Below are 26,249 nucleotides of genomic sequence, written 5' to 3' on the forward strand. Positions count from 1 at the left end.
ATAGATTCAGTAGAATGCTACTGTTTCCTGGCACCAAGGAAAAGAAATACATACACATTCAAGTCAGATAGATTTAGAAAAACAAAAGGAAATGAGAAGAAAAAGTAACAAAAGATCAAGTGGCTCCTTTGAAAAAATCATCATGGTTTCTATTTGAATTGAGTCAGAAGCTGCAGATCATGGTAACCTGGAAAGAAAGAAAAAAGGACAAAAAAAGCCTTGGATCTTTCAATTTGTTTTGCATAATAAATAAATTGTCCCCACCAACATGCAGCCAGGAGGAGGGAATGAAGCAGCTTCCCCCATGGCTGTCTCTGCGATGTCAGGAGCCATGACAGGCTGCTGAACAAATGGGACCACAAAGGTGTGGGCTGCTTGGTTTGATTGAAGAGCTTGAGGCTCTCACCCCTTGGTCTTCAAACCATCTGGAAGTGAGTTTGTGGAATGTGGGATGGCAGTCTCTCTGCCCTTATCTACTGATAAGATTCCCAGCCTCAAACACGTGTATGAGAAAGGCTGGCAGCAAGCATCTCAGTGCTTAAACAGTTTGCGATCCTCCCTCCAAAGCTCAGGCTGTGCTGTCTCCTACCGAAGGAAGGAAACTCGTCTAACATTTTTTTTCTCCCTCTTCATCTAGGCCTTTTGATATCAAAATGAGGTAAGATTAAAAAGTTGCACCTATAGGAAGACCGAGTTTTGGTTTTGAGTCATGAGTCTCACTGATCTCTGAATTTCTAGAAACTTATAGCTCTGAAGGTGAAGTTTCTAAGAGTTGCCTAAGGACTTTGTGTGAAAAAGGTTCAATTAAGCAGACTGCTGGTCAACTGATTCCTAAACAGAAAAAAAAAAATATAGAAGTGTAAGCATGGTCCCAAGGCTGCAATTTCCTGGACACAAAGCTCTGGTGTCTGATATTTTAGAAAGGCTTGGATTCTGGAAGTGAAATACTGTGGGAATTGTTCCTTTAGGTTTTTCAAATCTAAAAATCAGAGCCTATGTGGTAGGTGTAGCTGTTGTGATGGGTATGTGCATGGTAGGTATGCAGTATAGGGTTATTTGTGAATGTAGACTTAAATTTAGGGCAAACACAGTCAGGAAAACACATGAGTGGATGAGGCTAGGGATAAGTTGGGTGTGACAGGTACACACAGGAGCTAACAAGGTACAAAAGCTTCAAAACACTTTCAGAACTATGTCATTTAATCACTCATTCAGTCTCCTACTTTTGAGCCCCTGGTGTGTCCCAGGCACTCAGTGGACCCTGGTAATATAAACGCAGGTAACACATTGAAACCTGGCTGTACAGGAGTGTGCAAGTCAGAAGGCTAGACAGAGAAATCGGTGGTTCAAGACAGAGTGATAAGGACCCCAGGAACAGGAAGCTCAGACTGCCCTGTGAAGCCAGATACCAGATACCGGGGACACTGAAATGGACAACATGAATGTGTCATTTGTTTTTCAAAACAGAGGATTCTTCTTCACTCAGTGCACCTCAGACGACATTTAAACTCAAAGAAACAGGAAGGCCCCCATGTTTTGTGGAGTTGGAAAAATACAATGGCGAAACTGAGCATACTGTTTCTTCTCTCTAGTCTCAAAAATCTCAGATCTATACTGTTTCAATGACGAACAAAATTATTTCCAGGAACTGCAATAAATTATGTTTTAATGTCATTCACTAGTACAAAGATTTTTTTTTTTTCGAAACACCCACTTCATGCCAGGCTTCGGTGCCCACTGTGCTAGAGGGCACTGCCTCTTTTTTGTAAACTCTTTAAACAGGGTTCTCTCTGGTTATTTTCTAAAATTTACTTGGTTTTCATAGAAGAGTGATCTTATTCCCCCTTTCTGACAAAAAAAAAGGCATGATGATCATTTTATCTGCACAATCCTGCTAGAGTTGGAGGGGTGTTGCAATTAACTTCAGAGTACAGCAACAATAACAGTCTGATAGGCAACATAATCTCACAAACATTTTAGCTCTGGCCCACCCAAACCAATGGAGTGTCTTCATACATAGTTGTGCTATTACTGCAACGCTCTTGTGAGACTAAGACTAGGCAAATAGATGTGCAAACAGAGCAGCCGTGAAAGATCCACTCTGATAAGCTTATGTTGAAACAAATGTTTTCCTTGGAAATATGAGAGCTCTTTCGGGGCCCTCTGGCTCTACCTACACACAACACCAACTGACTTTGTCCCGAGTTTATCCCTTTTTATATCGTATTCTCAAAATACCCTCAAAATGCCCCAAATGGATATCTGAAGTCCCCTCTGCAACTCTTCAAGAATGAGCTCTGCTTATTTTACCAGTTGTGCTCCTGGGTTTAGTTTCTCTGGCTTCGGAAAGTACTTGTGCTTCCAGAGGTCAAACATTATCTTGATTTAGCAGGTTGGGCCCCTGAATCATTCTTATGCTCAGTAGCAAAGAATGCAGGCTGGGAAGGATTAATTACCAAAGTCAGTAATCCTGACTCCAACCTCCAAAAATATGGGGAAGTCCAAAAAAAATCTTGAAAGTGATTTGCAACATTCTGCTCCAATCAGTCTCATGAGTAATGTCACTTTGACACCTCTTCCCCATGTAGACATAATTATCGCAGGCACATCAGCTATTCTCTCTGAACCTTCTCCTTTTCGCCCCGAGGCTCAATGTTCCCTCCTCTGAAAGAAGATTAACATCATTAACATCGTTTTACTAATAGCTTCTTCCTCAGCCTTCCTGGTGAAACGGATACCTTCAAAGTGTAACAGTGCCAGTAGCATGTTTTATGACAACTCGTGTGTCCTCCCACAGGCCTGGGCAAAAATTTAATTATGTATTTTGGTCTCAAGCCCAGGGGACATAGACGCTCTTGGCAAAATCTCATAAGCTGGATCAAACCCGACAAGTCCTGCCACTTCACATCAGTGAAATCTCACTTTATTAGGAGGGAACCAGAAAGGAAATTCCTGGTTGACCATTAGAGCCCTCTAAACAGGTAGCACTTTCTGTAATTTAATTTGATATTAACTCAATCAGGTAAGAGTTTGCCTCAAGTCCACATGCCTGCTGCATTGTAGGAATACAGCGGCCCCCTGTATCTTCAGCTTCCACATCCACTGTTTAAACCAACTGCAGATTAAAATTTTCTTTTTTTGGTAAAACACCACCTGTACGAAACATGTATGGACTTTTTTACTTGTCATTATTCCCTAAACAATGCAGCACAACAATGATTACATGGCATTTAAATTATTTCAACTTAGATTCAGGTGTGTGCAGGTTATACACAGACTCTGTGACATTTTATGAAAAGAATTTCAGCAATCATGGCTTTTGTTCCATAGGCAGTCCTGCACCAATCCTCCATGGATACTGATGGATAAGTGCAATATAATTCTATGAATGAAAATATTCCATGGATACCAATGGATAAGTATAAAGCAATTCTATGAATGAAAATATTCCATGGACACTGATGGATAAGTATAATGTAATTCTATGAATGAAAATATTTCTTGCTGAGGTTATTCATCCTAATAGCCATCACAAATGATCACACACTCTCTCACACACACAAGTACACAGGGCTATACTTCAAAACACCTGTAGGAAATAAAATTAAAAGATAAGTTCATTTTGGTGCATAACACACATCTTCTATACATGAACGCATACAAAATCATGCCACCTGCTACAATCTGATCTTGCCAAGCAAAGATCCTAGGTTCACAGAGATATAAATGCACCTTCCTCCATTATAAAAAGTACAATAAAACTATTGGATAATGAGTAGGAAATGAGGAATAACAGCATCCTGTAATAAATGGTATAAACAAATTTAACTCACAATTTGGAACTTAATAACAAATGTTAGTGTCTGGGATTAAATGCAATTAAAACCCAAATAACACAGAAGAAAATGTGTGAAAACAGCTGATATAGCAAGAAATATAATTATCAAGGGGTGCTAAAACCCTGAAGTTTATTACACACATGTACCCAATATGTGTCACATAGGGAAATTCTTTTTCCCTCACAACAAACCAGCAGGGATTTTTAAAAATAATATTGCACCAAAGGAAGGGCTTAATGAACTGCAGATTTGGAAACTAACAGCCACTTCCACTGTGTCCAGCTTGTGGTTTGGAAGGAGGCACGTCTGGAGACTTGATGGAAGGGGAGGCAACTGCAGCACCATGTTCTTGCTCTGCCTTCTCACAGATACGTCTAGAAACCAGGATTGCTACTGCAAGTGCATTTGTTTTCTCTTGTGAGCTAACATCAAACAAATCTAAGATTATCGTCTGCTGTCATTCCTCTGGAGCAGGTAAGATGAGGGGCAATTTTTTCCTACAATCCTTAGGGGGTCAGAGAAGCAGAGTGGGAATGTGGTGGGTGCTCTAGATCTTTCCATCCCAAGCGCTAGAGAGCTCCTTCTTCCCTAAGTGCCAGAGTCCAGTTGCCTCCAGTGGATCAGCTGGGGCTGGCAATCCCCTGTGGCAGGCTCGCATTCTCCAACACCTTCAGGCTCTCCAGGGAAGGCATGATGCTCTCAAGCTCTTCTTCACACCATCTGCTGGTCATCCAAGGCCTTGAGTTCTAGCTAAACACTGCAACCTCCCCCTTCATGACTCATTTCCAAAACTCTTCTACTCTTGAGTAAGCTGATTTCCCGCCCACAGATCATACTTTCCTTTGTGTGCTCAGTCAGCTCCGTGGTACATGTAACATTGAGCCAGGGAATGAACCAGACAAGTCCTTTCTCCCAAGGAGCATGTGTGAAGAGAAGACACGGTGCAAGTCAGTAAACACATAAACCATGAAGTTAGTGAACAGCATTCAGCTGACAGTAGCTGTTAGCAACATCGTTAGACAAAGCAAGGAGCTTTGTGAACAGGCAGAGAGGAGCTCTCCGAATGGTCAGAAAGGCCTCATGACAGAATTGTTTTCAGAGCAGAAAACTATCTAAACAGAAGGAATAGCAAATGCAAAGACCCTGTGGGAGAAGTCACGCTGGCTGCTCCAAAGCCCAGAGAGAAGCTACGGTGGCAGAAGTTGAAAGAATGAAAAGATGACTATGATGTTTGAAACATGAGGCATCTCCTTCCTTCTATACATGTCAAGCCCTACCTAGCTCCAGGATCTACGGATATGAAGGACTGTATTCCCCTGATGAGGTTACCTTATATGACATAGCTGACGTTAAGTAGGGAGATGATGCAGGTCAGCCTGACTGAAGCTCGTGAGCCCTATTATAAAATGGAGACTTTTTTGCAGCTGGAAGATGAAGAGAACTCAGAGACTCAGGGCACAAGAAAGATGTAATTCATCTTTGCTAGCTTGAAGACGGAGGAGGCCCGTGGTAAGGGACTTTAATGGCCTTAAGGCATTGAGAGTGACCCTTGGCTGATAGCCAACAAGGAAACAAGACCAAGTCTTACAACCTCCAGAGCTCAATTTTTCCCAACGAGCTTGGAAGTGGATTTCTTGCCAGATGCTCCAGAAGAGAACTTAGTCCTCCCAAGACCTTGAGTTCAGGCTCACTCTGTTTTCAGCCTTATGATGCTCTACAGAGAATCCAGCTATGCTCTGTAGGACATCTGACCTCTGGAACTGAGCTAGTGGGTTTGTGGTAATTTGCTTTGTTGCAACAAAACAGTGGTAGAGAGGGGTCAAAAGGTGTATGGCCTTAACAGGACAAGATTCATTCATTCTTCTGGTAAAGCAGCCATTAATGAGCTGTAAAATAAAGAGTGCATTCCAAGTTATGTTTTCAGTAGAGCCCTTGGATCCCTGGTGGAGAACAGGCAGGAGGGCAGGAAAAGTGGAGATGGGGAGAGTTCAGTTAGACTTGCCATGGGCAAGGTGACAGATGGCAATGGCTAGGACTTCAGTTGTGGCAAAGAAGATTAGCATATGGGACATATTGAGAAGTAAAGCCAGTGGGATTTCGAAGTCGATTAAATATGTGTGTGTTGGTCAGAGTACAGGAGGGCAGGAAAGAGAGGGAAGGATTCCAAGCTTGTGGCTAGAACATCTGAATGTGATGCTCTGTCATCCACTGGCATGGGTAGCAATGGGGAAGGACCATTGTGTGTGTGTGTGTGAACATACATGCATGTCTGTGCAATCCAAGCTCTCTGTGCTCTCCTCTCTCTGCTGGTCCGTCCCAGCTGTTCTCTCCCCTGGAGTGTGTTAATGCTGACCCTCTGTCTTCCTTCCCCAAACACACTCACTTACCTTTTAAGAACAAGCCTCAGCCCTGCCTCCACCAAGAAGTCCTCCCTAGTCATCAGCCCTGAAATGGTTGTTCTTTCCTGCAAACTTCTAGGAGCTTGTCTGCCAAACAGTACCAGCAGTTATAGGAAATCAGAAACACCACATTCCATGAAGTGTTCATGACACAACTAAGGCAGCAAAGTGTGCTGAGTTGCTTGATTTTAACATTGGAAGTTCCATGTTTTGGGAAATCCCTCAATCCTAGGCAAATAGCAATGTTCTTTATGTTCTTTTACCTTAGATATCCTCAAGATCTTTCCTCATATCCAGTGCCGTGTTACTTGTCTCTTGCTTCTTAGCTGGGTGCAGCTCTTGTCATGCATTGTAGGTGCCCAGGAGTGACTTGCAAATTTGAAGAGGATGCCTTATTCTTTTTTTTTTTTTTGACAGGCAGAGTGGACAGTGAGAGAGAGAGACAGAGAGAAAGGGAGGATGCCTTATTCTAAAACAAACTGCCCGACATGCGACAGCCGTGCAGAAACTGCCCCTTTTTGCCCATCATCTTCCCTTCTGTTTAATGTACGAAACAGCTAGCAAAATGTTATCTGTTTTGTTTTTACACATCTAATATGTTGCTTTTCCAATTTTTTCATTTTTTTTTTCAAAACATATACAGGTTTGTATTTCTTTGAGTAAGATTTAATTCATCCCTTCCTTTTTTGTATTTACTAAGCAGGCAATAATTCTCAGGCTGAGTCTGAGAATGGGTTAATCCCTTGGCCTGTCTGGGTGTAGCTGTTTCCGGTCTTGGTTCAAATGCTAGGTGAACCTGCATAACCAGCTTCAGGTGCAGTTTAATCCCTGGGCCACTGTTTATTTGTCAAAGGCCTTGCTGTGCACTCCTGTAGGTCAAAAGGCACAGAAATGAGAGGTGGCAGAGAGGTCAGACCCTGGGGAGCTGTGAAACAGCCAGGACTCCAGTAGGCTTGGCCATTAGCTCCCTGTGTGGCCTGGGCCAGGCTTCACAGTTCCTGAAGCTTTAGCTTCTACTTCTGTACGTGAGCACATTGGGCATCTGCCTGCCCCCTGCCCTGATCTCATATAGGAGGTGGTGAGCAACGGGAAAGGGGAAGCCAAATACAACCAGCAGGAACAATGGTTCTTGCTTGATCTTGCTTAGCACATTCTGAAGCAGAAGCACAGTCCCTAATATTTCCTGAATATTCATTAGATTGGCTCATTATTAATTACATATATGTACATATATATTATATACATACACACACACACATACACATTCAGTTACATTTACTCATCAAATCGGCCCATGGAATACACAGTATTACTTTGCTAAATTTAAGTGATAAAATTAAGATATACAGTTTAAGGAACTTTCTCAAGCTGTACAATTAGAAGGTAGCAAAGCAGCATTACCTTGAATTTTATACATATCTTATTTTATCATTTTGGCTCCATTCTAGCTGCTATGGGGTACAGTATGAATTAAGACAATTTTTAAGTACACAAAGATCTTAAAATGACATAAAATGCATATATGTAATGCCAACCATATGCCAAATATTGCATTAGATGCCTCATGTGAATCATCATGTTTGATTTATATGTCTCATAACACAATACAAAGAAAATATTTATACCCTCAATTTTATTAAAGAAATAAGCACTCAAGGACCTTAAGCGATTTGCCCAAAACTCCACATTCAGAAGGCAATAAGGCAGAACTGCAGCTTCTGTCTGACACAAGTTCATTCTCTTCTAGTACATGTTGCTGCTTCCCCCTAGACAGACTACCAGTGAAGGGACCTTATGTTCTAAGTGAAGCCAAGAGATGGTAGAGAGAGCATGAAGGACACTGAGCCTCAGGGCAGAGTCAAGTTTAAACCACAACCACTCAAGAAGGAGCTCCTGACAAGAGATATGAGGGTCCACAAAATTCATGGGAAAATGGAATGAAAGACTGATGCCAAAACTTTGGAAACCTTTACATAGCAGTGGTCTCCCAAAAGTGAACATGTATTACAAAAAAAAGAGACCATGTATTACAAAAAAACTGAATGAATTTCACTTTATGCAGCAAAATAAACTTATTTTAATCTAATTTTCCATGAACTTTTTAGGGTATACTCCTGGACAGTTGTAACATCCCTTATTCAAAATACTTGGGACCAAAAATGTTTCAGATTTCAGAGGTTTTTTCTTGATTTTTGAATACTTACATAGTAGATATTTCTGATGAAACATGCCTGTTCTGAAAGTTTGAAATACCAAATGGTTCCAAATCTAAACGATTTTAAGCATCATGTGTTGGCAAGAGACTCCAGGGCAATAGTGGTTGTTCAGAATTTTCAGAGCAAACAAAACTCCTGAGAAGCCTATAGCACAGTTTCTTCCATGGTCAGGTTCATTCATAAATTCAGCAAAAACAAATTGCAAGAGTAAATACACCACCCTGGTGAGTACAGAGAATGTGGCGATGACGCAGGCGAACCATTTACTTCCCAGTCTTCTTTCCAGATTAACTCCTTCCCAGAGCATGGACACCATATTGAAATACAAATGCCAGCTGTTGGCATGGTGAAGGGGAGAAAGCAGTAAGCGCTGCCGGTCTTTCTGCTCTAACACCTCTCCACACTGCTGCAGGAGTTATACCGTGGCTTCACAGGATTCAAGAATAATGAGATGTTGAGGGCCAAAGTGGCACTTCAGGAAGGTGCATAGACAGCGAACCTCGGTCCCAGAAGCTGGCTCTTACCGCTCTCTTCAGATGCTCCTCCCAGGTTTCAGCACCAATGAAAGGCCACCACAAAACACACCAAACACTGGAGTTAAAGGAAAAGTTTATTGTTGAGAGGTGGAACCCACCAGGCTGCCTCCCTGTGCATGAGAGAACAGTAGGTTGTACGGGGAGAACAGGTCTTATGTAGCGTTGCAGAGGTGAGGAAGTGGGAGCAGTGAATCCTGTTAGGGTGGGGGTGGAGCTGACGCTTGTTGTTGGGCCATCTAACCACCTGATTCTAGTAAGCCAGGCTGGGCTTAGGATCAGAGCTTATTGTACAAAATGGCAACAGGGTCAGAGCCTAAGATGGCATCCTGGATAAGATGGTACCATTTTACTAACAAGGGTGCTTCAAAGAGTTTGTAGGAAATGGAATTTAAAACAAGTTTATTTTGGTGAAAAAAATTTTGAGCTCCATGCATAGAGGGGGTCATCAAAAAGTCCATGGATCTCTGTCACTCTGCCTATTCACACACACAAAAAATGTATACTCTGACATGAATTTATCTTTTCATTTCATGTGTCCATGAACTTTCTGAAGTATCCTTATAAATACGCAGGGTGGAGGTGAGCAGCGTGGGTATCTGTGCAGATAAGAATCAGCTTGCACCAAGGTAGGCTCAGAGTATAACTCTCTCCCCTTGTCATACTAAGGTGACCAGTATCCCCTCACTTTCCATATATTCAGGGTGACAGGCCAGGTTCTGAGAAAGGAAAATGAAACCAACAAAAGTGAGCTGTCTTTTTGCCCTTTTGATAAATGTTGTGCATTTATCAAATACATACCCTGCCAGGAAGTGAGAGATGGCCCCAGAAACCCCCAGGAAAGACTTCGTCCTCCCTAGTGCAAAGCTGGTAACTCTACCAGATACCCATGTGCCATTTTCTGCCCCAAACTGTGTGCTATGGGTCTCTGCTAAGTGGCTTTCAGGCTGGCAGATTTCTCTAGAGTGCTTAAGGAAGAGTAGTTATCATCCTGTTGAGTAGAGGCCAGTCCTTCTGAAGGAGGTAAGTTAGAAAGTAGACTTTTCATGTTTTTATTTTCATATTTAAATATTTGTTCTGTTTAGTCTCTGGCATTGCAAAGCCATGGACCCCTCTCTTTTTGTGATGTGGAGTCTTCTAAGACTCAGCACAGAACTTCAGTATCACTCTGTTCTAAGTCAGGACACATTTATTTCTTTTACCACAAATAAGATTGACAAATGCAAAGGGTACTTCAAAAAGTCTGTGGAAGATGAAATTAAAAGATGAGTTTATTTTAGTGCAAATATTCTTAGAATCTACGCACAGGCCTTCAAAAATCTCATGGAAAATCCATATTATAAAAAACTACATGTATTTCAAAGTTTTTGCATCAAAAGAAAGATATTTTATTTCATTTTCTATGAACCTTTTTGAAGTTCTTTATTCTGAATATTGTATAATATTTTGCTCCTTGAAGAAAAAGAAAAATGTAGTTATTGTTTAAAAATACTTTGTATTGACACACAAAAGGATGTCAATGTTGGAAAAAGTCCTTGTTTCTTGTAGGCCAGTTCCTTATTAAGCAGTGTGGTATTCCCACTAGCTGAACTGGCATGACATGGAAGCTTCTTATTACTGAGGCTGAAAGGGCTCACCCCAGACCTTGAATGGGAACCTGTAAATACCTAGATTCCCAGGCGGTTCCCATGCATTTTTATAAAGTTTTTAACTTTTATTAAAATATATAAATTTCCAAAGTACAGCTTATGGATTACAGTGGTTTTCCCCACCCCATAACTTCCCTCCCACCTGCAACCCTCCCATCTCCCACTCCCTCTCCCATTCCATTCACCTCAAGATTCATTTTCAATTATCTTTATATACAGAAGATCAATTTAGAATATATTGAGTAAAGATTTCAACGGTTTTCACCCACACAGAAACAAAGTGTAAAATACTATTTGAGTACTATAGTACTAATTCACATTGAACAACACATTAAGGACAGAGATCTTACATGAGGAGTAAGTGCATAGTGACTCCTGTTGTTGACTTAATAAATTGACACTCTTGTTTATGGCATCAGTAATCACCCTAGGCTCTTGTCATGCATTGCCAAGGTTATGGAAGCCTTTCGAGTTCACCAACTCCAATCTTATTTAGACAAGGTCTTAGTCAAAGTGGAAGTTCTCTCCTCCCTTCAGAGAAAGGTACCTCCTTCTTTGATGGCCCATTCTTTCCACTGGGATCTCACCTCACCCGCAGAGGTATGTCTTTTTTTGTTTGTTTGTTTTTGCCAGAGTGTCTTGGCTTTCCATGCCTGAGAAACTCTCATGGGCACTTCAGCCAGATCTAAATGCCTTAAGGGCTGATTCTGAGGCCAGAGTGCTGTTTAGGACATCTGCCCTTCTATGAGTCTGCTGTGTATCCCACTTCCCATGTTAGATTGTTTTCTCCTTTTTAATTTTATCAGTTAGTATTAGCAGACACTAGTCTTGTTTATGTGATCCCTTTGACTCTTAGCCCTATCATTGTGATCAATTGTGAACCTAAACTGATCACTTTGACTGGTGAGATGGCATTGGTACATGCCACCTTGATGGAATTGAATTGGAATCCCCTGGCACTTTTCTAACTCTACCATTTGGGGCAAGTCAGATTGAACATGTCCCAGACTGTACATCTCCTCCCTCTCTTGTTCCCACTCTTATATTTAACAGGGATCACTTTTCAGTTAAATTTATTTATTTATTTATTTATTTTTTTTTTTTTTTGACAGGCAGAGTGGACAGTGAGAGAGAGAGACAGAGAGAAAGGTCTTCCTTTGCCGTTGGTTCACCCTCCAATGGCCGCCGCTGCAGCCGGCGCACCGCGCTGATCCTGGCAGGAGCCAGGAGCCAGGTGCTTTTCCTGGTCTCCCATGGGGTGCAGGGCCCAAGCACCTGGGCCATCCTCCACTGCACTCCCTGGCCATAGCAGAGAGCTGGCCTGGAAGAGGGGCAACCGGGACAGAATCCGGCGCCCCAACCGGGACTAGAACCCGGTGTGCCGGCGCCGCAAGGTGGAGGATTAGCCTATTGAGCCACGGCGCCGGCCACTTTTCAGTTAAATTTAAACACCTAAGAATAATTGTGTGAAACCTGTTGAAGTGAAATGGACACTATGAGAAACAGTGACTTGATCAGCCCTTGTCCTGACTGTTGATGAACAACTTAATACTTTATCCCTTTTAGTATTTTTTTTGTTCTACTTAATACTATTGGTTGAACTCCCATGCATTTTAAACTCTAGAGAAGCATAGTTATTCCTAAAGCTTTGCCTTTTCAGCTATGGAATGGGTCAATACCAGCAGTAGACCTAACTCATTTCTACATAGCCCTCAAACATTGAGAACCAGTTTTATTTTCACACTGGAGTTAGAGGGAACTGAAAGAGAAAAGCTCAGTATAAACATAAATCTCTGCTTCAGATTTCAACCTGTCAAAATTGTCAAGGTTGCAAGGAAATACCTGTGTAATTACAACAGGCTCCTGCAAAGAGTGCCACGAGGTCCCCTGTGCCCACCCATGAAGCCAGCCCTCTTCAGCAAGTCTGCATTCTGGATACAGCAGTCCCACTTGAGTGTTTGGAGATCTTTCAGGCCAGGTGTATTGTGGCAATGAGCTATGAACTTAACGATACCCATCTATAATGATCCCAGTGTGCAATTCTGCTAGAAATCAACTGTATATAAATTCTTACAAACGAATACTTAAAAGAATACTCACTGCAGAATTGGTTCTAGTAATGATAATTCAACATAACATAAATGTCTGTAATCATAATAATAGATCTATAATTTGTAGCATGTTTTATACTAGAATATTATACAACAATTTAAATTTTTACTTATTCTGTAATATATTTTAAAGGCAGAGAGACAGAGATAAATAGACACAGATCCTCCATCCACTAGTTCACTCCCCAGATGCCTGCAACAGCTGGTCCTGGGCCAGAACAGAGTCAGAAATCCAGAACCATTCCATCTGAGTCTCCCATGTGTCTAGCAGGAACCTAGTACTTGAGCCTTCATCTACTGGCTACTAGGATGTGCATTAACCAAAAGGTAGAATCAGAAGCAGAGGCAGGACTCAAATCCAGGCACACCAACATAGGATGTAGGTGTTCCAAACGGCATCTTAACTACTGCCTCTAACACCCACCCCTGCAGCATTTTAAATGAATGACCCTTCTGCATTGACAGGGTTGATTTTCAAAAATACAGTGATAAAGTATTATATAGCAGAATTCATAAGATGTGAAATTATTTACACATGGTTTAAAAACCTGCAAAGCTATGCTTTGTAAAATGTGTGAATCAATACTATAGACATATAAGTATAAAATTGTACATGGGATTAATGAATGCTAAGTTTATGGAAGGAGGGAGGAGATACATAGATTACACTCTTCCCTATACTTATCGTTATTTGAGAGTTTTCACAATAAAAAGAAGAGTTTGGGAGAGGAATTAAGCAACTTCTAACTGGAAAAAAATAAGCAGCACCAAGCCAAAAATCATAAAGTTAAAATATCTATAAAATTTCTTTATTTGAGAAATCATGGATTATAAATAAACGAAAATCTTCACCTATTCTAACCAAATAATAATTACTTTTTCAGTTGCATGGTAAACAAATTATCTCAGCCTTTTTCTTCTATCCTCGTTCATTCTGTTCCTTATAGCAAAGAATCAATACTGACTGATGGAAATTTCAGTGAGTCTACAAACGGGCAGTTGGTCCAAAAACTCCAGAGTTCAACACAGATTCAAATGAATTAGCATTTTCTCCTAGATTTATGTCACCAAATGGAAATATGTCTTAGGACATCTTTACATTAGAAAAATAGACGGCTTGTGAGTGGGTAGCATAAGTCTTATATTGCAGTTCAGTAACTTGTTAGCTGTTAGTTGTGTGATACTGAACAAGGTAATTAATTATCTTCAGGGTAGGTGGAAACAATGGTTCCCAAAGTGATTATTAGGATTAAATAAATGATGCAAAATGTTTAGTACTGTATTTAGTTGATGTAAGTGTTCTGTATGTAATGGTGGCTAATAATAATAATGGTAGCAGTACTCAAGACTGCAACCTGTCTATGTTCAGTAAGACTTCTTGCATCCAGGACTGTGGTATCCAAGGAGATACACAATCTATTTTGTAAGGTAAATGAACAAGGGACCAAAACAAAACACTGTAAGGATCTGGTTTTTGTTCAGATGTTAGATGTGCCTAGCCTGACTAGTAGTGCTTTCTGTCTTATTCCTTTTAACTTACCTTTTCTGCTTGCTAAGTGCTAAGTATAGGTTCACTTGGGTTCTAATTAAGGATGTGCCTAATTGGCTTGTTATTCATATTAGGATAACTAATAAAAAGACAAATCCTAAATCAAGAGTTTTTAAAACTTGAGTTTAATTTTTTTTTTCAACATGATGTCTCCACAAAAAATTAAGGAGAGACAACCTAGACTTTTCCCTGGATTACATTGCCTTAGATATAGTTTTAAACGTGAAATCTATGGGATTATGAAATTTGTTAACCAATACCCAATCCCCAGCCACCCTCTGCACAAGCAACATTGAGGTGAGCTTCTTATGACTCTCGGCTACCAACGGGGCTGTGGGCATGAACAGAGCTGAAAAACGAGGGGCAGCATCCTGGTGCCAGTTGGCCTAGAACCCTTGGATGAGGGCTTATGTGGGATCTCCTGTCTCCTCTCTCCTTGTCATATACTGATTAATAGGCTTAAGATAAACTGTACTCTCGCCATCTCCTACCCTACTTTATGGTGGTGGCTTTGTCTCTGAAATGAAGGAATGAACTATTTCTTATCATTTTTCCCAGAACAGAAAGAACCCCTAGACATAACAGCATGCTGTAGTATCTCAGAAGTTCACTCTGAGATGGTCGATCAGGGCTTTCCTTTTCTGAAACCAAAAGGAGCTTTGAAAAATGGCAAAGAACAACTAAGAAAGCTCATCTCCACACCCAAGACCTGATGTTCATAAGGCCCCTCTCAAAATGAAGCTTGCAGACATCTGTGAAGATTCTACACCTCCAGGGATAAGGAAACTCAGAGATACAGGATGTGTTCCTGGGAGCCCAGGGGAGCCCTGACCAAATGAGAGTGCTTGTGAGTTGATGTCTCTTTATCTTATTTTGAGGAAAAACTGTCCAAATAAATATCTCCTTCTGTTTGCAAAGCTATCTAAAACTGTAGGTAACTAATGTTTACCTGAGCAAAAGACCATGGAAACAAACCCAAAACTTATTAGAAAGTTGGAAATGGTTCATAGAACTAAAAGAGAGGTGGAATTAATGGCTGGGAGAGGTGGGGTTGGGGGTAGGAGTAGGTATGAATAAATCCTTGTATAGCTATGAGATTGGTTTAAGTAAACGACTTATTTTAGAACCTAAAAAGAAAAGTAGGAAAGGAGAATTGGTCCTGGGGGTGGGGAATGTGTATGAAGTAGTAGACACAGAGATATTTATTGAGAGATTAATGGATTCCCATAGTTGGAAACATTTCAGCCATTTTTGTTCCATTGGAAAAAAAAATTAAGTAGTTGCCAAGGATAAGGTGTCAAGTAGATTTCCTACAAATAAAGAGCTTTCCTAATAAATTACATATTCAGTAAAAGGAATTGTGTTGTACATATTATGGACTTACTTCACAGTTTTACAGATTCCTTTAATCCTGACTATATTTTCCCAGGTTTTATATGAGCTGCTGACACTGGGTACAAGTGATGGCTGGTGAAATTGTACTTTTTCCAGGATTTTAAACCTAGAAATGGTAGCTGGAGAGGAAGGAATGAACTGCAAAGATGGTTGTGGCTACAGCTTTTATGATTCCGTGTCAAAAATGAGCAGGCCTTGAAATAAAGTTTCCTATTCTTCATAATTTTTTAGAACAATCTCATTGTGACATGTGTTATCATTTGAAATTTTCAGAAGTAACAGTTGAGAATTAGGACCACTTGAAAATTCAGAGACTAGGAAAATGAGCTTGAAGAAGCTCCTTCAAAGCATATCAAACATGCTTTGACTGAAGCCATCCATACTGCCTGGAGAGTTTTTGACTTTTTCTAAAATTTTTAAAATACTTTTAGATAGAATTCTTGATGTCTAAAATATATAGGGATGGAACATGAAATGAAATAGTTACTGTAATGCTTCAGTTAAAAGGCACATACAGAAAAGAGTAGATTCGGAGAGTGAAATTCACTGTGCCTTTGTGGTAGGGTAAGAATATTTTTCCAACAAGGGCTATGTGGTCATTGGGAAGCAAGAAAAAAACTGAGCACCGTAGGCTCAGATTCAAGTCAAAGTAGTTTGCTGGGTAGTAGACCAACATAAGCTGCAAGATCAAGCTGGCTGACTCCAATGCCTCCTGCAACAGTTGAGCATTTAAGTCAAAAGCCCACATTTAGTATGTGTGAATGTGCCAGATTTTTGTAGAAAATTGTAAGCACTTGCTTCCAGAAGTACTCCTTTAGAAGCTGTCTTCCATGGAACAATGGAGGGTCAGGGGAATAAAGTCAAGCCACACAAGTCCACGTTCGGCTTTGCAAATCAGTTGAGCAAGTCATTTCCCTTTAGACGTCTTATTCCTTGTCTATATACTGAGAGGATATGCGTGGATAATTTATACATTCCTTCTAATTCTAAAATTGCATGGCTGAAAATAATGTGTTTATCTTGAAATTCAAATCAATGTATACATAGTTCCATCTTCTCTAGGAAATCAGTGTTAAATAGTCTGAAAATTAAGACTATAAAGAACCTGAGAAATAGTCTAACTCAAATCCCCTCATCCCACTCATAAAGAAACTGACCACTTGTGTTTGTTGGCTTCACTCCCAGATGCCAGTGAAATATTTGGTTGCTGCAAGTAAGTGCAGAAATGAAACTCCTGAATCTGAGAAATCCAGTTTCATGTTCTCTCACTTAGGAGTCATGTCATTTTACCATCAGAAAAAATACAAATTTAAATGATTAGAAATGAGATATTCATGTAAAACTAAAATGGGGTTTTCAGCATCATAAACTTAAATATCCCTAATATATCCCACAGGCAAGACTTGGATAGAAGCTACTCAGTGTTTCAGCTATGAGAGTTATCCATAGTAGAGTCTTGGAGTCTTGGTTTATCAGGTGAATCCAGGTTTGAAAAGTAAAGCCAAGAGTACAAACAAGAGCATCCATGGGGTAGCATTGTGGCATAGTGGGTTAAGCCACTGCCTGTGATGCTGGCATCTCATATGGGTGCCAGTTCAAGTCCCACCTGCTCCACTTCTGATCCAGCTCCCTGGTTCAAGCGTGTGGGTCCCTGCCATTCATGTGGGAGACCTGGAAGGAGCTTCTGACTCTAGCCTGGACCATTCCTAACAGTTGAAACCATTTTGGAAGATCTGTCAATCTGTCTGTCTCTTTCGCTCTCTAACTCTGTCTTGCAATTAAATAAATAAGTCTTTAAGTGGATTGTGGGATTTATTAAAAAAAAAAAACATAAGAGCATCTGAACCTTCCTATGTATTTCAAGGTGTGTTATGGAGCCAAAAACTAGGAGATATGCATATAGCGGAAAGCAAGAAACAAACAGAAACAAAGGAGATAGTGCAAGACTACACTTAAAAGGACCACAGAGACCAAATTCCTATTCATTAGGAACCATCCTGTGACCTCTGAGGAGACGACCTTTAAATTCAAGATCAAGGTGTGCATGGGTGAATATGGCATACAGTCTCCCCACCTCAATCATTCCTTTGCTTCTTCCTTGTATGTGTGTGTGTGTGTGTGTGTGTGTGTGTTTATGATTTATTTTTATTTAATTGAAAGGCAGAGTTACAAAGAGGCAGAGGAAGAGAGAGAGAGAGAGAGAGGTCTTCCATCCGTTGATTCACTCCTCAGATGTCTGCAATGGCTGGAGCTGTGCCAATCCGAAGCCAGGAGCCAGAAACTTCCTCCAGGTTTCCCACACAGGTGCAGGGACCCAAAGACTTGGGCCATCTTTCACTGCTTTCCCAAGCCATAGCAGAGAGCTGGATTGGAAGTGGAACAGCCGGGACCTGAACCTGTGCCTATATGGGATGCTGGCACTGCAGGCAGTGGTTTACCAGCTATGCCTCAGTGCCAGCCCCTCCGTTGTGTTCTTAAAAAGTAATTTTCATGACTACTATTGTGGCCTAATGTCCTTTAAATCTTTTAGTGTTAACTTTGCAAATGCCTGGGTCTTCTCTCACTAGCTCAAATATTTGTACTTTTAAAATCTTATTGATACTGTATTGCCAAAGATAGTAACTACTATACAGTAGGTGCTGAATAAATGTTTGGTTCCATCCACAGCTATCAAGTAATCTGTTTTGTTGAAAATGATAACAAAACCAAACATTTATTATACTATTCATAAATGTCTTCTCACAAAGTATGCAGTTTGTTTATTTTTCTAAATGTTCATAAATCTATATAGGGATGTTGAGTGAACTTGATACTTCCAGAAATCTCTGGGTACAGGATATTGAGCAATCTAACACTATCTGCATTGATCTATATAATATTTGCCTTAATGATGTTGGGTGTTCAGATGAATAAAAAAATTGTCCATATTTTTCATTGCTATAATTTTGTAGAATTCAAGTTTCATTTATGTGAATGCTTTCATGATGTTATTTACGTGACTATAAATATTATATCACCACCCCAGATATGTAACACTAGTATTTTATTTGTATCTTGAAACAACTTCCTTTGGAGAATTATGCAAAAATGGACTTGTATCCTGGATTAACAAATCATTTTACAGTTCAAAATATATAAGTCTACAGAGAAATCATTTATTCTACTCCTCAAAGTCCTCTGAATAGTTATCTAAGTAGAAGGATTCATTTTCTATTATTTCAGACATCAGGATCATTTTTCCATTTACCATCCACTCACCCTTCTAAAATCATTGACTTGCTATCTGATAGATTTAAGGGGATTAATCATGGATCCAGAAAGAAGTTAGAAGAAGTCCCCTGCCTTCTAATCATCTATGTACCAGTAATCAGACAGATAGATAATATATTATCATATTTTCCTGGATATCCTTCACAGTAACCAATTAAAATCTGAGTAATAACAGTCACTTAGAAAGCATTTACTAGCCCAGTGAATCAAGCAACATAGTTATGAAGACTTCAGGGTAGGGGACACATTTGATCAATAAAATACCACAGGATACATCTTGAGATTTGAAGGAGCCGTATTTCGAGCAAAGCAAAATGCACTTCTGACTCATTTATTTCTCAGGCTATTATGGGCATGGCTCCTGGGGGCTGCTGACTTGCTGACTCCGTGACAGTACTCACCTTGTGGGAGAAGTGGTGAAACATCGACAACCTACTAATATCATGCAATGGCAGATTCAGGAATCCCTACTTTCCCCGTAGTTCTTCAAACAGGGATAGGAGAATGTCTGGTCTGCAGGCCATATGAGGTCCATGAAATCATTTGGTCTGGCCCTGCCAAGCATCCACAACAGGACTTAAAATTCAATAAATCTGTAGCAGGTAATGTTTGAGTTGATAATTTTGCATGGCCCAAGCATGATGTTATAAATATCCCAGTGGCCCCTGGCAGAAAAAGCTTCCCCACCCCTGAGAGAACAACAACAACAACAGAAAACAGAAGACAGCATGGGTATAAATCAGGCTGCTGACCCAGCACCAAAACGAAGCAGAGGAGGGTCCTCTAGCCTATTTTAGCATTGATATATTGCTTGGCTGAATGGAGTTCAGTGCATCTTCACATCAGACTCCACTCTGCACTTAAAGATAAAAGTGTCCCTCGGATGTCATCATGCACTATTGTCTGCCATGAAGCAAGATAACACTCCTGTGAAACACAAGTTCAGGCCTCTGTCTCCACAACTCCTGCACTTTTCCAGCCCAAGACATGGAAGTTTAAATGATTCCTAACTGAACCAACTATACTTCATTCAGGGAACACTTCCATGTTGCCTGACTTAGGAATTGTAGTCATGGAGATGTCGTCCTTGAAAATTAGCCTATGGCTGGAAGAAACAAACCCTGGGATGTGCTTGTCCTTAGCACTGCAGCCAACACTCAAAACAAAATCAAGAGTGTGTGAGTCTAGCTGCAACAACCCAGATGTCGTGTGCCACTCGGCCCCAGCAACTTCAATTTTAGTGCATTATCTTCTGCAATGAAATGTCCACTGTGGAGCAGCCATTGTTGGTCTCATCACCCTGGGAAGATCATGGAGCTGATCTTGTTATGAACTTTCGACTAATAGGATACAGGCGTCTTCAAACAATGGTTTCTCCCCATTAAGATGAGAAGAATATCAATCCTCTAGGTTTAGCAATGTCCTTTTAAACCTCTTGCAAATTACAAATCTATGCCTTGGTTTAGATATTTTTACCTTGTTTGGCTGTGTACTATATGCCAGGCACTGTCTATGCTTTATAAACATCACCCCAAAGGAACTATGAAGTGTATTTACAGTTGAGGAAATTAACATTGGTAAGATAAACTTGTCAAGGGTTACATGAATAGCTGGTGGCAGAGGTTGGCTGGGAGTACAGGATTGCTTATCTGGGTATAAGCTCTTCTTTCTGCTAATAACCATGCTGCCTTCTTCTTTCCATGAGTCTTTATAAAGGAAATATTGGGACCTTGATGCCTGTGGCCTGAAGACGACATGGTGAAAACACATTAGATAAGTTCAGACCGGGAACATCTCAAAGAAAATTTGATCCTAGTGTGTAACTTTGACTGGAGAGGAGATAACCCTTGCATGACACATTCGGGGAAAATGTCTGGGTTTCCCCCAGGATCAGTAGGGACCTAGACTCCAAGCCTCCTCTTAAAGGCCTATATTTCAGATATGGTTTCTAGTTATTTGCCTAGCCTTGTTGATATTTTTGAAATATTTCCAGGATACAACTAAACATTTATCCCATTCTTTTCACTTGGACAAATTTCCTACTGGATTTTCCCAAACCAATTTTATTTCTTACATGCAACACTAAAACCAAAGGAGATCTATGAAATTTACCAAATGAAGGCTCTGGACACCTTTGAAAGCTCCAGATGACCTGAAGGAAAACCACCAAACTTCCTAGCATGCCATGCTACACTTGCTGGCCATGTGATTTTCTCATGATGTCACCGAACTCCACAGTTTCAGGCTTTTCCACAAGCTCCCTTTTTGCCCCACACGATCCCCTCACTATCTTCCTCAATTAACTGTTCTTTTCTCAGGAGTCACCTGTAAGTTCAAAAGAAGTGTGAATGAGGTCCATCTAGAATATGGCTTTCTATTTGAAGGACTATATTTTTAGTGAGACATTGATTGAGAGGTGAAAGAACCATTGCATATGCATAGGAATTAAAGGAATGGAGCGGACTAATCAGGAAACAAATGGAACTCAGAGACAATAAAGTTAACTCAGAATAGACTAATGAGTATTATGTGAAGAAGCAAAGTATTACTGAGGTCTGCTTGGCATGGATCAGAATTCAGAAATAGAATCTGTGGATGGACATAGTATATAAAGTTGGGTTAAACACATGTTGGGAAAGGTTTTGCTATGTTTTTATAAAAAATACTATGATTATTTTTATTATTATTTGAGAGGCAGAGAGATACAGAGAGAGAGAGAGATGGAGACAGAGAAAAAAATGCACCAGAACATTCTCAGCTACTGGCTTACTCCCCAAAAAATCCAAACCACGTCTTCTCCGTGGTTTGCAGAGAAACAACTAACTGGGCTATAACTACTGCCTTCAAAGGTCTGCAATAGCAGGAAGGTAGAATCAGGAGCAGAGCAGGGACTGAAACCCAAGTATGCCAATATGAGATGCAGGCATCTCAGGTGTCTAAGCTCTAAGCCAAACACCCGCCCCAGAAAAGGTTTTATTGAGATTGAAAATTTTCATCATGGGAACAAACACCCCTAGAGCAAATTGTGAGATCTGGTTCTAAAGCAAAGGCTAGATGATGTTGCAGAAGAGGCTGCTACAGGGATTAGGACAAACACTCAGTTTTTCTGAAGGGCACTGACCATCAGGGTCTGACGGATAAAACAGGATTGAGTGGACAGGAAACCAGCTAAGTCCATGGGACTCTATAAACCCTAATAACTCCTCCATGAACACAGAATCACAAACAGAATTAATCTCGCACAATTGCCTTCACATGGCCGAGGGTATTACTTTCTCTAGTACTATAACTATTTGAGAAATGTATATTGTTAACAAGAATTCCATGCCCTCAGCTCTCCAATATCGGTGACTAAGGAATTTACAAGCAGCATTATTGGGAATGTGTGTGAATATTTGGTGTATGAAAAATTTAATACAGAAATGTTTTTTATAAAGGCGTATCTTAAAAACAGCACACAGATGTGTGCATAATTTAACCTCTCATGTTCAGCACAAGTATTGTTATATTCATACAGGATGGAACACAGTAACTTTTCATGACCATGAAAGTATTATCTTCTAAAAGAGGTACTTTCATACTTCTGTATCATAATTCTCATTTTCCTGGTAGGATGTGCCACTAGTAATTTGCTATTAATGAGAGATATAGACAAAAATTTATGAATGTTTAAATGTGAAAAACTACAAACCATTTTCAGTATTACTTCCAAAATAATGTTACCCTCTCTCATTTTACAATATACTTTCCTAAGTGATAGATAACAAGTTGGATTAGCTTTCTATTACTGCAAAACATTCAAGATAAGATACTTATGAAGATAGGAGGTAGGTTTCAAATCACAATTTTACAAGTTCACAATCCAAGATCAGTCAGCCCCACTGGCTGGGCATCTGGTGATGGTATTATTGTTGGCAGAATCTTGAGGGAATGCAGGTCCCATTTTTTGTCTACATATCTCCTTATAAAGTCATCAGGATTCAGTCATGAGGCACCACCCCAATAATGCAATTCAATCTAATTGCTTCCCAAAGGCCACTTTAAACACCATAATTGGACTAAATTTCTAACTTCAAGTACCATTAACATAAGTTTGTGAGGAACAAGCATTTAATACACGTACCTTTGGGGAACATCTAAATAATATGTAAATTATAGTACCAGGTAAAGCTTAGTTTCACTGAGGAAACTGAACATAATATCAGGTGCACACCACAGGAGTATGGGATGCATGCCTACTCTTATAATAAAGAAGCATAGTATCTGAGTGTCATCCAACTAGTCATTATACTTTTGCTTTATCTTTTTTCTATTTATTTATTTTTTAGATTTTATTTAATAAATATAAATTTTGAAAGTACAACTTTGGGATTATAGCAGTTTTCCGCCCATAACCATGACTATATGAGTGTAGGAAAATATATTCAAACATAACTTTTCAGCTATCAATTTCATTATACTGTAGCTAAACAAAGGCATTCAGAAATATAAAAATAATGCACTGATTTTCAGAAGAAAAATATAATGCATCCAGAACTTCAGTATATCTAAAAAGTTACACAAGTTTTAAAACTCACAACTTTATATAAAATGTCAACTTGTCCAGCCTCAGTTGGAAAAAGGAGGTAGCTGTGTCTTTCTGCATAGTAATGGTGTGACATGTAATGCTTTTCTGCATTCAGTGGACAGACACTTATAGAATGTTAGTATTTCTCTGCACAAACATGAATTCTAGTCTCTGAGAGAGGAGGGGACAGCAGGGTAAAAGATGATACAGGAAGACAAAAAAGAGCTAAAGAATGCAGAGTCCTGAAAACCATATCATAATTTATATTTTCACTAAACATATGTGGAGATACTGAATTATTTTAAACAATGTATAACAATAAAATTTTCACTTCAAAGATACACTCTGAGTTCAGGCATTTGGCCTAGTAGTTTAGCCACTGATTAGGATGACTGCATCCTATATCAGAGTGCCTGGATTCAATTCTTGACTCTGAATTCTGATTCAAGCTTCCTGCTAATGTGGACCCTTGAAGGCACAGGTTCAAGTAGTTAGAGTCATGCCAGTCACAAGGGAGACCTCATCCATATTCCTGGTTCCTGGCTTCTGCACCCAGCTATTGTGAGCATTTGGAGGAGTAAGCCAGTAGATGGGAACACTATCTCCTCTCTCTCTCTCTCTCTCTCTCTCTCTCTCTCTCTATCTCTCTCTAACTCTATCTAATTATTTTTTTTAAAATAATCTTGGGAAATAGTTAAAAATAGAGATGGTTTATAGCATAGGAAGATTTTGTTTTCTTTAACTTTTATTTAATGAATATAAATTTCCAAAGTACAGCTTATGGATTACAATGGCTTCCCCCCCATAACGTCCCTCCCACCAGCAACCCTCCCCTTTTCCGCTCCCTCTCCCCCTCCATTCACATCAAGATTCATTTTCAATTCTCTTTATATACAGAAGATCAGTTTAGCATATATTAAGTAAAGATTTCAACAGTTTGCACCCACATAGAAACACAAAGTGAAAAATACTGTTTGAGTACTAGTTATAGCATTAAATCTCAATGTACAGCACATTAAGGACAGAGATCCTACATGAGGAGTAAGTGCACAGTGACTCCTGTTGTTGACTTAATAAATTGACACTCTTGTTTATGGCATCAGTAATCACCCTAGGCTCTAGTCATGAGCTGCCAAGGCTATGGAAGCCTTTTGAGTTCACTGACTCTGATCATATTTAGACAAGGTCATAGTCAAAGTGGAAGTTCTCTCTTCCCTTCAGAGAAAGGTACCTCCTTCTTTGATGACCTGTTCTTTCCACTGGGATCTCACTCGCAGAGATCTTTCATTTAGGTTGTTTTGTTTGTTTGTTTGTTTGTTTGGAAAAAAAAAAAAAAAACAGAGTGTCTTGGCTTTCCATGCCTGTAATACTCTCATGGGCTTTTCACCCAGATCGGCGTGCCTTAAGGGCTGATTCTGAGGCCAGAGTGCTGTTTAGGACATCTGCCATTCAGCATAGGAAGATTTTATAGAAGTTTAGACATCCAATATTATAATTGAGTGGTAGAAACAGAAAACGTAGATGAACTCAAAGTACATGAATAATAGAAGGTGAAACTGGAAATTCCAAGTAATTAAAGAGTAATGTGGAGGATCAAATAAAAGCATTGGTTGGGAATTACCCTTAAGGTTTGACTTGCACAACTCCAAAGAAATGATGAAGAAATCTAGAAGAGTAAGAGATTCAGGTTTAGACAAAGGAGAGGTGTTAGATTTCTGATACAGATGGTTCAAACTTTTGATGGTTCTACTTAAGACTTTCTTTTTTACTTTATGATGGTATGATGGTATAAAAGTGATGCATATTCAGAAGAAATAGTACTTACAATTTTGAATATTTTTAAATTTAATTTTGATTAGCACATTTTTATGGAGTACCTAGCAATGTTTCGATACATGTACACACTGCATAATGTCCAGTGTAATTCTATCTCCACCAATATTTCACATTTTTTGATGAAAACATTTAAAATTCCTTCTTCTTGTTTCATGTTTAGAGAAATATTCAGTACATTGTCATTATCCATAGTCCCCAAATACCCACAACAGCTAGGGCTAAGCCAAGCCAAAGCCAGGAGCCCAGAACTCCATCCAGTTTTCCAACTTGTAAGACAGGGTCTCAAATACTTGAGCTATCAACTGCTACCTCCCAGAATGTGCTTTAGCCGGAAGCTGGAATCAGAACTCTTACAGAGGATGCTGGTGTCTTAACTGCTGAACCAACCTACCCCACTGGCATGTCTGCATTAAACACTGACTATTCACCCAGGGATTTTTCACTTTGGGCCATCAGAACTTAAACTTGTCCCAACACTGTGTGAGCTCTGGAATTTATTCAGGTTATAGCTCCCTAGTTGTTCTTTGCCTGATATTCTGGGTGTATTTCATTGCATGTATAATTTGATAGTCAGAAAAAAAATACTAATTAAGAGAGCCTCAGAGCACATTCCTGCAGCTTTTTATTTTTTGTGGGTTAGTCAGCTCAGGCTGTCCCAACAAAACACTATAAACTGGGTGATCTAGTCAACAGAGATTTATTTTCTCACCATTCTAGAGACTAGAAGTCTATGATCAGGGTGCCAGCATGGTCAAATTCTAACAAAGGCTCTCAACTTGGCTTGTAAATGTTAAACATTCTCATTGTGAACTCACATGACTTCTCATTTGTGTGCACATGGAGGGCAACAGCCAGCAAGCTCTCTGGGTATGAGTGTACTATGAA

The 26,249-nt window shown here is 39.9% G+C and overlaps 1 long non-coding RNA gene across 2 annotated transcripts in view; it reads right to left on the minus strand.

Annotated features, from left to right (window-relative positions):
• LOC127489227 (uncharacterized) overlaps positions 1–26,249 on the minus strand; it is a 174,385-nt gene that overhangs the window by 77,512 nt on the left and 70,624 nt on the right. The window contains exon 3 of one of the 2 annotated variants that reach the window (XR_016230556.1): positions 8,281–9,045. The exons of the other annotated variant lie outside the window; for it this stretch is intronic. This is a non-coding gene — a long non-coding RNA (uncharacterized LOC127489227). Of the gene's footprint in view, positions 1–8,280; positions 9,046–26,249 lie in introns of those variants that run through there. 2 annotated transcript variants of the gene reach the window in all.

The sequence above is a fragment of the Oryctolagus cuniculus genome, chromosome 2 (genome assembly GCF_051225735.1).
Source record: "Oryctolagus cuniculus isolate XC-2025 breed Fujian yellow rabbit chromosome 2, ASM5122573v1, whole genome shotgun sequence".
Classification (NCBI taxonomy): domain Eukaryota; kingdom Metazoa; phylum Chordata; class Mammalia; order Lagomorpha; family Leporidae; genus Oryctolagus; species Oryctolagus cuniculus.